Source organism: Apium graveolens, chromosome 11, assembly GCF_009905375.1.
Source record: "Apium graveolens cultivar Ventura chromosome 11, ASM990537v1, whole genome shotgun sequence".
Classification (NCBI taxonomy): Eukaryota; Viridiplantae; Streptophyta; class Magnoliopsida; order Apiales; family Apiaceae; genus Apium; species Apium graveolens.
Window position 1 is genome coordinate 102,766,310 of NC_133657.1, and position 13,894 is coordinate 102,780,203.

Genomic DNA, 13,894 nt, shown 5'->3' on the forward strand with positions numbered 1-13,894 from the left:
AGTGATTTTGCTGATTATGCTGAATAAGAAAAACTTTTCATGCCACACTATGTAGGGGTTCTTTTATTGTTATTCTGAGATCTTATTAGTACTCTATATGATATATAAGTGTATGTAAAGATCGTCAGAATCCAAATTCGAACACTTTGATTTTTCCCGGAAATCTACCAGATACAGAAAGAATTGAGTATAAGGTAACATGATAAAAATGATTTAAATTCAAGGATTTTAAGAGAGGATCATAAATGGAATATAAAATATTGAGAAAGGTTTAGGGGAAACCCAAGTAATAAGATCCCGGATATGATCCCTCGAACGATAAACACGAACGAAAGTTAAGCAAACCGTAAAACAAATAAGCGACCAAGAGACAAGCTTGTACAAGAAGCCATGGATTGTGACATCATCAAACCACAAGACAAAGACATGTGGCAAATGGATGACATAAGAAAGGTGACATAAGCATGACAAGTGAGATTGTTTTGTTGGTTGATTTCTAGCCAAGCATTATTTACCATGGTAAATTCTAAACTAACCAAGCTAACAAAACACCACACAAATACACCAAGCAAGCAAAAAAAATCATTTCCTCTCTTTTCTTCATGAAGCTCTCAGCTTCTTTTTTAGAAAAAGGGAAGTCCAAGCTCCTCCACTTGCTAATTTACAAGGTAATTATCCTAGCTTCTCCTAGTTAAGTTACATACTTCCTAGGAATCTTAGCTTCAAAATTCTTTCCTAGCATTTCCTATAAATCATTCAAGAAGATGGTGAATAGTACTTTCTTGAAATTAATTTTTGTGTTCTTGATTTCTTTGAAAGATCAAGCTTGTAGGAGGTTAGATTAAGGCTTCCATGGGCATTCCAAGGATCTTTCATGGATTAAAAGCGTCAAGGAAGGTATAACTCTTCATGATCTTAGTCTTAAGTTTTGTTTGTTTGGATTTCCTAATGTTTAGATGATGGGTTAGTGTAATGGGTGTGTAATCATGTTTAGAGCTTTGTTTAGTAAGTGGTTTTGTTGATTTTGGAGTTAGGAGTGATACTTGTTGGATTTAAAGTTCTTGGCCACATTTTTGACTTGGTTTAGATGAATAAGTTGAGATATTGAGTTATGGTTGAATGATATTGTATTGTGGTTGAATTATGGTGGAATGGTGATGATTGTGGGTTGTTTGTGAATTGAATTGGAGTTGTACGAAATTGGTAATCGCGTAAACATAGCCGTCGTAATGTCCGATGACCCTAGACTGTTTTTGTTCTTAACATTAGGACCCGTGAACTCACTGTTAGGTTTTGACCATTGCCATGATTAGATAGTTCATGTTACGAGCTTTGTTTTGATATGTGGTTCGTTTGAATCCGATGTACGGTTTAGGAGAAACGACCGTTTTAAGTAACGGCGTTTCGCGACCGAACCATTACCCCTCGCCTTACTTTGAAACTTTGGTTAAGGACTTTAAATGACAAATTGGGGTATGAAACAATTATGTTAAGTGGATTAGGCAGTTGGTAAGGTACTCGCGAAAGAATCGCTTTAAAATTCTTAATGGTTAATTTATTAAAAATAGTGGAGCCGAGGGTACTTGAGCGACGTAAGTGAATCGTTAAGCGCAAAAGCAAACGTTAGGGTTCAATTGGTTAAAGTCTAGTTTCTTAAGCAACCGGGGTTTAATTCTGACTTATGTTGTTGTTCATAGGTTATCGGACCCACTCTAAGCTTAAGTCTATCCGGGAACACTCAGGCAAGTTTTCTACCCGTTATACTGTTGTTGTGATGTATACATATGTATATGCATTATCTTGTGATAGATGCATGATGGTTAATTAGCAAATCTTGTGATATATTGGAGCATGTGATATGGTATATATGCATGTATGTTTCGTAATCTTGATATATATCTGTTGATTCAAATGCTTATAGTTGCATAATACCTATGCTAGAGATAAGCAGTAGTGCATATACCCTTAGTATAGGGGACCCAAAGGTGGACATATTTCTAAAAACCGGGAGTCGATGTTCCTGAGTATATTATATATATTTATATATATATAGATATAGTTTTCAAAACTATGAATCGAATAAGGTTTATCCGATAACTTTATTTTATTAATGAATATTATTTTGAATATTCATTCGAGGGCTTATGACTCCGTTTATTTTATTTATGAATATTACTATGAATATTCATTCGAGGACTTATAACTCGGTTTATTTTATTTAATGAATATTACTTTGAATATTCATTCGAGGACTTATGACTCGGTTTATTTTATTTAATGAATATTACTTTGAATATTCATTCGAGGACTTATGACTCGGTTTATTTTATTTAATGAATATTATTTTGAATATTCATTCGAGGACTTATGACTCCGATTATTTACTAAATAATATTCTTTATTTTATTAAAGAATAATGTTTCGATAATCAAACTTATTTTCGATTATTCAAATAAAGATAGAACTTTCGTATAAGTATATCTTTGGTTATTTAATATTCTTTTCAAGTATGAGTCTTAAAACTTCTACTTCAATTATTTTTATAAAGATTATTCTTTATGGGAATATTATTTAAATAATAATATTCAGATATTTTCTAAATATATTGGGACTGATTTATTTTATTAAATCAGCATTACTCCAAACATTCTTAAAAATGTTTTCGAGTCTTCAAAATGATTTTCTAAAAGTTAGAGCGGATCCCAAAACTCATTTTTATATTTAAGATCTTCCTTTCGAAGGGGATTTAAATATTCGCTCAAAACCTGAGGGATCCGGCTCTGTGGGGTATTTTATATTCACAACGAGGTTGCTATTTTGATAAATGAATTGATTACTTATCCAAAGTTTGGGAAGTAAGTCCATCTATTGAGTCGACATAAGCAACATGGGCTCAGTGGGCGTCCATGAAAGTGTAAGTGGCTCAGTGGGAGTCCATCAAATGCGTAAGTGGCTGAGTGGTAGTCCAACATAAGGTCCTATTGCGGCCAGGGTGATGACCAGTGGGGAATTCGTCCATCTACTAGTAGAAAAGGTTACTTATTGGTATCTTTGCCTGATCAGCAAGATATCAGGTTTATGCCAAGGTTTTCTCCTTTCCAAATTCATTGGATATTGCAACTCTGTTTATAATTTTCATAACAGAGGTTTTCAAGGAGTGTATGAAATGTGTATATATATAGGTGTATATATATATCAGGACTTAATGAAGTATCTCTTAACTTCATTATTTATAATGATATTTCAAAGATTGAATCTATTCAAGTCTTATCTTGTAGTCTCATCAGTGTGATGAACTTTTGAAACTAATTATAACTTGAACAGTGGTAGTTCAAGTTGTATTCGGAAAAGATATAAGTATAATGGAGTATCTTGTAACTTCATCTTTTCAAGTTATATCTGGTTAATGATTATCTTATGCATGACAAAGATTTTCACAAAAATGTTGAGACAAGGTTAGATATATGAGATCACCTTGCAATGATATTTTTATACAGTTATAAACTGGAACTCTGTGTATATTATGCATGGAAGAGGACTTTCAATATTTTGAAAAGTATATATATATACATATATACTGAATATTTTGCGACTTGGTCGCGTTAAGATATCAAACGTGGTTCATTTCTTCTTGACCAAGACTTTCATGAGTACTATGAGAATGCTCATATATTGTTAATTATTATACATATTATTTCGGTGGGCTTGTTGCTCACCCTTGCTTTCTTCTTTCATCACAGAACAACAGATAGAAAAGATGAACAGGACCAAGCTCCCAATTCGCAAGCGGTTAGGAAACGTTCCGCAGTTTTCTGTAGGCGTTGATGCCGTTATAACCGAGGTAGGATCTACCAATAGGCTAGGCTTTCAACTTTTGATGTACCAGACTTATGTATATTTATGAATTGTAATAATGGCAAAGAATACGTAAATTATTCAGAAACCCTTTTTATGGTGAAATGGTTTATAATTGTGGAATAAGATGACTTGTGTTATTTTTGGATATTCATCTCTGAGACTATAACTTGTGGTGTGTGTGTATATTGTGGGGTCACGGTACGCAGTATTGGTTGTTTATAAAGATTGAGTGTTATTAAGGGAAATGGAACTCGTGACAACCCGGATCCCCGACCCCGGATTTGGGGGTGTTACAGAAATGGTATCAGAGCTAAGCGTTATAAACCTCAGAGATGATGTGATGTTAAGATAATAAGTTCACTAAGAAAATAAGAACTCTTGCCAAGTTCATAGTCGGACTACCTAATGTAGTATTGACAGTTAAAACCCTTATGGGAACCCTTATAAATATCGTGATAGAAGTGTAGTTCGTTATCGTATATGGTAGCGGGACTCCGAACCCTGGGGTTGAGGAGGAACAACGCGATGATGTTTTATTACATATTGGAGATCAGATTATAGATCCGATAGAGCGTCCTAACGTGGGACCGGATGATGTTCATATTGAGGATGTAGCGGTTGAGGATGTTGTCCTAGAAGGGATTGTTGCTGAGAAGAATCCCGTGGAGGATCCTGACAAGAATGAATAAAGGACCACTGAGGAATTGATAACTATGGTTAGGGCGACTACCAGAGGTAGGATTGGCCGGTCACTACCGGAGGTGCGTTCAAGTTTGTAAAGATAGTAGCCCTTTAACGCGGCTTACTCGTAAGACTGAGAAGTTCGAATGGACAGAGAAATACGAGAACAACTTTTAAGAACTGAAGCAAAGGTTGGTGACGTCCCCTATGTTGGCGTTGCCGGATGGAAAATGAGATTTTGTGAAGTGTAGTGACACTTCGCATAAGGAATTAGGGTGCTTCTTATACTGCACAACAAGGTAATCGCGTACGCGTCAAGACAATTAAGGGAATATAAAATTCGATATTCCCACCCATGAGCTTGGGCTCGTGGCAATAGTTTTGCCCTAAAGATTGGAGGCACTACTTGTATGGAGAGAAGTGCGAGATTTACCTAAGCCATAAGTGCTCTAGTACATTTTCCCGTAGAAAGAGCTCAACATACGCCAGAGGAGGCGGTTAGAGCTAATCAAGAATTATGATTGGGAGATTCTTTATCATTCGGGGAAAGCCAATGTGGTGGCTGATGCCCTTAGTAAAAAGGAGAGACTCAAGATGATAATGTCTTTGGGAGAGTTTATAAGATATTTTGAGAAAATGGAAATAGAAGTGAAGGTAACCGGAGCCGGTACCGAAAAGCTGTTTGAGATTGCAATACAGTCCGAATTATCAGAAAAGAACATATTGTGCCAGAAAAAGTGATGAATGAAGGCAGAGAGCCAACAATTAGATAAAAGATTAATATTGAGAAAGATGATAAGGGAATAATGAGGTATTCCTACAGAATTTGGGTTCCAAATGTTCAAGAGCTTAAAGATGAGATCTTAGATGAAAGCTAGTTTGAGGAATAAGATTTAGAGCAAACCCTGAACGTGATAGTCAGGGAGGTTGACATCAAGATAGAAGGAACCCATAACATAATGAAGTGGAAAACAAGGATTTTTAACGTATAAGATAACCCCGATTATGGGAGAAGGTTGGAACATTTCATACTGAGAAAACAGAAGTTGAACAAGATAGGGAGAATCAGGATGGTACTCCTATTGGGCAATTCATGGACCTGCTTAAACAGAACTTAGATTATTATCCCCAACCACCACCCTGAGGAGACAGTGCGGTGGGAAATTCTTTCAGGACCTTTAAGTCGCTAGGCTCTCAGAATTCCCAGGAACAAGCGAACCCAGTAGAGGCGAGAGCCTGGCTAAAGGAAATATAGGAATCATTTGAGATTCAAAATGAATGATGAAGCACAAAAGTCTGTTTTGGTCACTTACCCTCCTAAGAGAGAGACCACCCGCTGGTGAAAGACCAAGAAAGGCACGGAGCCAGAAGATATAATAAACTGATTAAAGTTCAGACAATTATTTTCGGGAAAGTACTTCCCAAGGCTATGGAGGTAGTGTAAAATCTTTAGAGCCAGAACAAAAGTGGATGGGTATGATGAATTAAGAATCTAAGTTGTAAAAGTTGTAAAGATTCGTTCTGAGGACAAGAATCCCAGAACGACGTGATGTTTGAAGTAAATAATTAGTGGGTTCATGAAATGATTGTAAGAGAAAGGAAAATAAAAAGAAACTGAAGTGGAAAGGAATATAAAGGCGATAGAGTTTGAGGAATTATAAGGGAGTTGGGTGTGAGGAAACCCTAAAGAATCATAGTAATAGAAATAGAAAAGTATGTGATCGTCAGGATGAGGATGATTCACTATGAGGTAAAGTTGATGGTTGAAGGCATAAGAGATGTACATATTGTACCCCTTTAAGTTGGGAGAATTCGAGGAAACCTTGAAATAGTTCGAAGGATAAATAATGAGACGCGGATAGACTGAGGAGACAAGGAAGTAAGAAATTAGGAAAATTGGATGAAGGAAGTGACCTTCAAGAATGTGAAGTGTAAGACCGGTGGCTTGATACCCAGGAAGGGAGACGCCAGGTATGAGAGATATCCCAACATTGAGATGACTGTTGAGATAAACAACAAAAGTAAATACGGAATTATTAAGAAGAAGTTCACGTTGAACATGACCAATATCTTCCAAAACATCCTTGTTATCGTTACCAAATCAATCAAGAAAAGTAGATAACCGTAGTTATCTTTTGGAGGCCATATTGATTGACCTCATTTTGAATAAAGATGTTATTGTGAAATTAGGCATATACTATCGAGGTGGGAAGGATTGAATAAGACACCCTTATCAGGGATATATGACTTAATTTATCCATGGAAGGATGCATGTACCTTTTTAAAGGTGGAATTAAAGATAGAACATCGGTAACTTAAAATGAATCCTAGGGGAATGCATAAAGGTTGACATTTCACCCTTAATAGGGATGGTATGAGTTTTGACAGTATGAATTGGAAAGGATTAAGGTAATAACAACCTTTAAAGATCAGTAGAGAAATTTTTCAGAAGTACATAAACAAAGGTTCTAGTATTAGTAAATGGTATTTTGATATGCCCTGTATCTAGGGAATACAGGAGGAATGATTCAAGGATAACCTTAGAAGTTTTACAAGGAGAATGGTAATATTCAAAGTTCTCAAGAATAGAAATTTTGATAAAGGAATTGTGACATAATTATAATAATGCCAAGTGGGGCACATGTTAAACCATGAGAAAGTATAGATTGAACCAACGGAGGTCAGAACTGTCAAAGTAAGAAGGACCCAAGATAAAAGACGTCCTAAGTATGATCGAGAGTCAGTCGTGGCAATGTTCACATCTAAAGACTAAGGCAATGACTTATGGAAAAATGGTGATTGTTTCTCTTTTTTTTTTCTCACCAGGACTTAAGAGAAGCATTTTCACATAAGCGGTGATTGAAGTGAGGTAGAAAATTTAGTTGGAGGTGGTTAAAAAGACATTGATTTGTAAGGAAATTTTACTATCAGGAAAGGCCAAAGAGGTGGCCGACACTTTAAATATAAGAGGATAATTATAGGCACTCGTGCCAGAGGAATACAGTGATGATGGTTGAAGCCGTGAAGGTTGTATTATGGTTTGGAAGGTTGACATTCCTTCTGATGACTGTGCAATACCCAAACGTAATAGTAGTTTGGTAAAGTTTTAATTCGTATAATCGCCATGAGCGGGCTATCTATCTTAGAAGGTCCTATCTTGAGAATAATCCGGGACCATGTGTCAAAAAGGACTAAAGGAACCTTTGAGTTAAGTCTTATATTGAAGGCATATGATTAAGAATGGTATTAACCTGCTATCGTTGCTTTGATTGAAACTCTTCTGCAATTTTATCTGCTTGATGTCATGAAAGTACGTCAGGATCTGGAGTGTTCTTCATGAATAAAGAATGGGGATTATGTTAACTCCTTAGAAGAATTCGATACGACAGGTATGGACTCCGTATGGTTAGCTATTAAGATTCCAAGTAAAATGAATGACTACCGTAGGTCCGTGGTGGACTATAGTAATGCATCAACGATTCTTTGAATAATGAGCCGATTACAACCACGAGAGTTGTATGGTAATGACTGTTGAGATTGAGTAGCACTAATCGGGTCGTGTGGACGTATAAGTTATCTTTGATAGAAAAACTAGGTCGATTATTTACCTATTGAATATTTATTCTTTCTTATTAATAGAGAGTCGTATTATTATACGAAGAAGGTTGCGGTGCAAGCATAGAATTCTAGTAACAATGATGTCTAGAATGAGATCCCAGATTCGATTTTCGATGTCGAGGGCGTTTCAAAGGTGTATAAGCTCGAGGAAGAGCATGGGTCCATAGAATGATGGAGGGAATAGCAAAAAAAATATTTAGGCATGTGATATACGATGCTATAATACTTGATGTTGATATATATAAACATATGTTTTGTTCTCCTATGACAAACCTCTATAGTTCAGAGGTAGGTTCCAAGCCAGATATTTTGTGGCAGTATATTTTTTCATATATAAAATTCTCTTCAATTCGTTCTTTTCTCTTCTTTTCATTTCATATAAGTTGAGAAGAACAACCCTTCCAGAAGGGGAGGTACTGCCGAATGACTATCTATCTGTATGATAGAAGCCTAGTAGGATACCACATGTTGTTTAATTGCTTGTCAAGTACTAAAGGCTGGCCACCTTCTGTACTAACTATGCAATAGAACAAGTTTTCATGATCATAGTGATCTCTCAACAAATTCCTTTACTTCTATATGATTGATCAAATTTTGGAAAATTGAAACAGCTGAAAAAGGAGTAGTAAAGTTATGGTGGTATTCGGAATGGAAACATATTCGTGACACTAAGGTTGACGTGGTTATTAAAAGGTTATAGAACGCTAACGAGCAAAAGTATAACCAGTATAATATTAAGAACGGAAGGTAGTAGTGATTACGAACTGGAAAAGAATGGGTATTGAGAAGCAAAAGCTCTAATGCTAAAAGCTATAATGAGAGTCTATGCAATAGACTTGAAAGAATTTGGAATGATCACTTAACGCGGATTGAGTTTTCTCACAACAATAGATCATATGTCATTATTGAGATGTCGCCTTATGAGATCCTTGAGGGAAGACAATGTCGATCTCCCTTATGTTAGGATGAAGTTGTAGAGCGCAAGATGCTCGGACCCGCAGTAGTCCAAAGGACCAGGGATATAATAGATCTAATCAGAGGACGGCTGGTAGTAACCCAAGATGGACATAAGAGGTATGTTGATTTGACTCGAAAGGACAAAGAGTATGAAATAGGAGACCTAGTAATGTTATAGGTATCCCTTGAAAAGGATTGATGAGGTTCGGAAAGAAAGGAAAGCTAAGTCCACAAATTATTAGACCTTTGGATATATTAAGACGTATTGGGAAGTTAGCATATGAGCTAGCCCTACCCCCGAATATGTAGCAAGTCATAAAGTGTTTCACGTATCAATGTTAAGAAAGTATAATTCGGATGCCAGATAAATAGGGGTATATGAGCGCATAGACATGCAACCAGACGTAACCTATATGGAGCAACCAGGAAGGGTTATAGATTGAAAAAGGAACAAGTTCTTAGGAGAAGGGTTATCAAACTATTCAGAGTTTGATGGAAGAATCACAATGTGGGAAAATTTACTTGAGAGTTAGAAAGTGCAATGCTAAGAAAGTATCACTATTCATTTTCTATCTGATTCCGGGACGGAATCCTTTTAAGGAGGGGAGACTGTAATAACCCCAATTTTTGGAATTTTTTTGAAACCCTTATGAATAGTGATTTTGCTGATTATGCTGAATAAGAAAAAATTTTCATGCCACACTATGTAGGAGTTCTTTTATTGTTATTCTGAGATCTTATTAGTACTCTATATGATATATAAGTGTATGTAAAGATCGTCAGAATCCAAATTCGAACAGTTTGATTTTTCCCGGAAATCAACCAGATACAAAAAGAATTGAGTATAAGGTAACATGATAAAAAGGATTTAAATTCAAGGAATTTAAGAGAGGATCATAAATGGAATATAAAATATTGAGAAAGGTTTAGGGGAAGCCCAAGTAATAAGATCCCGTATATGATCCCTCGAACGATAAACGCGAACGAAAGTTAAACAAACCGTAAAACAAATAAGCGACCAAGAGACAAGCTTGTACAAGAAGCCAAGGATTGTGACATCATCAAACCACAAGACAAAGACATGTGGCAAATGGATGACATAAGAAAGGTGACATAAGCATGACAATTGAGATTGTTTTGTTGGTTGATTTGTAGCCAAGCATTATTTACCATGGTAAATTCTAAACTAACCAAGCTAACAAAACACCACACAAATACACCAAGCAAGCAAAAAAAATCATTTCCTCTCTTTTCTTCATGAAGCTCTCGGCTTCTTTCTTAGAAAAAGGGAAGTCCAAGCTCCTCCACTTGCTAATTTACAAGGTAATTATCCTAGCTTCTCCTAGTTAAGTTACATACTTCCTAGGAATCTTAGCTTCAAAATCCTTTCCTAGCATTTCCTATAAATCATTCAAGAAGATGGTGAATAGTACTTTCTTGAAATTAATTTTTGTGTTCTTGATTTCTTTGAAAGATCAAGCTTGTAGGAGGTTAGATTAAGGCTTCCATGGGCATTCCAAGGATCTTTCATGGATTAAAAGCTTCAAGGAAGGTATAACTCTTCATGATCTTAGTCTTAAGTTTTTTTGTTTGGATTTCCTAATGTTTAGATGATGGGTTAGTGTAATGGGTGTGTAATCATGTTTAGAGCTTTGTTTAGCAAGTGGTTTTGTTGATTTTGGAGTTAGGAGTGATACTTGTTGGATTTAAAGTTCTTGGCCACATTTTTGACTTGGTTTAGATGAATAAGTTGAGATATTGAGTTATGGTTGAATGATATTGTATTGAGGTTGAATAATGGTGGAATGGTGATGATTGTGGGTTGTTTGTGAATTGAATTGGAGTTGTACGAAATTGGTAATCGCGTAAACATAGCCGTCGTAATGTCCGATTACCCTAGACTGTTTTTGTTCTTAACATTAGGACCTGTGAACTCACTGTTAGGTTTTTAACATTGCCATGATTAGATAGTTCATGTTACGAGCTTCGTTTTGATATGTGGTTCGTTTGAATCCGATGTACGGTTTAGGAGAAACGACCATTTTAAGTAACGGCATTTCGTCACCGAACCATTACCCCTCGCCTTACTTTGAAACCTTGGTTAAGAACTTTAAATGACTAATTGGGGTATGAAACAATTATGTTAAGTGGATTAGGCAGTTGGTAAGGTACTCGCGAAAGAATCACTTTAAAATTCTTAATGGTTAATTTATTAAAAATAGTGGAGCCGAGGGTACTCGAGCGACGTAAATGAATCGTTAAGCGCAAAAGCAAACGTTAGGGTTCAATTGGTTAAAGTCTAGTTTCTTAAGCAACCGGGGTTTAATTCCGACTTATGTTGTTGTTCATAGGTTATCGGACCCACTCTAAGCTTAAGTCTATCCGGGAACACTCAGACAAGTTTTCTACCCGTTATACTGTTGTTGTGATGTATACATATGTATATGCATTATCTTGTGATAGATGCATGATGGTTAATTAGCAAATCTTGCGATATATTGGAGCATGTGATATGGTATATATGCATGTCTATTTCGTAATCTTGATATATATCTGTTGATTCAAATGCTTATAGTTGCATAATACCTATGCTAGAGATAAGTAGTAGTGCGTATACCCTTAGTATAAGGGACCCAAAGGGACCCTTAGTATAAGTCCCGAGTATATTATATATATTTATATATATATAGATATAGTTTTCAAAACTATGAATTGAATAAGGTTTATTCGATAACTTTATTTTATTAATGAATATTATTTTGAATATTCATTCGAGGGCTTATGACTCCGTTTATTTTATTAACAAATATTACTTTGAATATTCATTCGAGGACTTATGACTCGGTTTATTTTATTTAATGAATATTACTTTGAATATTCATTTGAGGACTTATGACTAGGTTTATTTTATTTAATGAATATTACTTTGAATATTCATTCGAGGACTTATGACTCGGTTTATTTTATTTAAAGAATATTATTTTGAATATTCATTCGAGGACTTATGACTCCGATTATTTAATAAATAATATTCTTTATTTTATTAAAGAATAATGTTTCGATAATCAAACTTATTTTCGATTATTCAAATAAAGATAGTACTTTCGTATAAGTATATCTTTGGTTATTTAATATTCTTTTCAAGTATGAGTCTTAAAACTTCTACTTCAATTATTTTTATAAAGATTATTCTTTATGGGAATATTATTTAAATAATAATATTCAGATATTTTCTAAATATATTGGGACTGATTTATTTTATTAAATCAGCATTACTCCAAACATTCTTAAAAATGTTTTCGAGTCTTCAAAATGATTTTCTAAAAGTTAGAGCGGATCCCAAAACTCATTTTTATATTTAAGATCTTCCTTTCGAAGGGGATTTAAATATTCGCTCAAAACCTGAGGGATCCGGCTCTGTGGGGTATTTTATATTCGCAACGAGGTTGCTGTTTTGATAAATGAATTGATTACTTATCCAAAGTTCGGGAAGTAAGTCCATCTATTGAGTCGACATAAGCAACATGGGCTCAGTGTGCGTCCATGAAAGTGTAAGTGGCTCAGTGTGAGTCCATCAAATGCGTAAGTGGCTGAGTGGCAGTCCAGCATAAGGTCCTATTGCGGCCAGGGTTGTAACACCCCCAAATCCGGGGTCGGGGATCCGGGTTGTCACGAGTTCCATTTCCCTTAATAACACCCAATCTTAATAAATAATCAACTACTCTGTACTGTGACCCCACAATAAACACACACACCACAAGTTATAGTCTCAGAGATGAATATCCAAAAAATAACACAAGACATTTTATTTCACAATTATCTGCCAATACACCTTAAAAGGGTTTCTGAATAAATTTACATTTCTTTGCCATTATTACAATTCATAAATATACATAAATCTGGTACATCAAAAGTTGAAGCCTAGCCTATTGGTAGTTCCTACCTCAGCTACAGCGACATCAATGCCTATAGGAAGCTGCGGAACGTTTCCTATCCGCTCGTGAATTGGGAGCTTGGTCCTGTTTATCTTGTCTATCTGATGTTGTGTGATGAAAGAAGAAAGCCAGGGTGAGCAGCAAGCCCATCGAAATAATATGTATAGTGATTTACAATATATGAGCATTCTCATAGTACTCATGAAAGTCTTGGTCAAGAAGAAATGAACCAAGTTGATATCTTAACGCGACCAAGTCACAAAATATTCAGTATATATGTATATATACTTTTCAAAATCTTGAAAGTCCTCTTCTATGCATAATATACACAGAGTTCCAGTTTATAACTGTATAAAAATATCATTGCAAGGTGATCTCATATATCTAACCTTGTCTCAACATTTTTCTGAAAATCTTTGTCATGCATAAGATAATCATTTACTATATATAAGTTTAAAAGATGAAGTTACAAGATACTCCAATATACTTATATTCGAATACTACTTGAACTACCACCGTTCAAGTTATAATCAGTTTCAAAGTTCATCACCCAGATGAGACTACAAGATAAGACTTGAATATATTCAATCTTTGAAATATCATTATAAATAATGAAGTTACGAGATACTTAATTAAGTCCTGATATATATATCCATATATATATCTCATACATTTCCTGAAAATCTCTGTCATGTAAAGTATGAACAGAGTTGTAATATCCAATGAATTTGGAAAGAAAAGAATTTTGGCATAAACCCGATATCTTGCTGATCAGGCAAAGATACCCATTAAGTAACCTTTTCTACTAGTAGATGGATGAATCCCCCACCGGTCATCACCCTGGC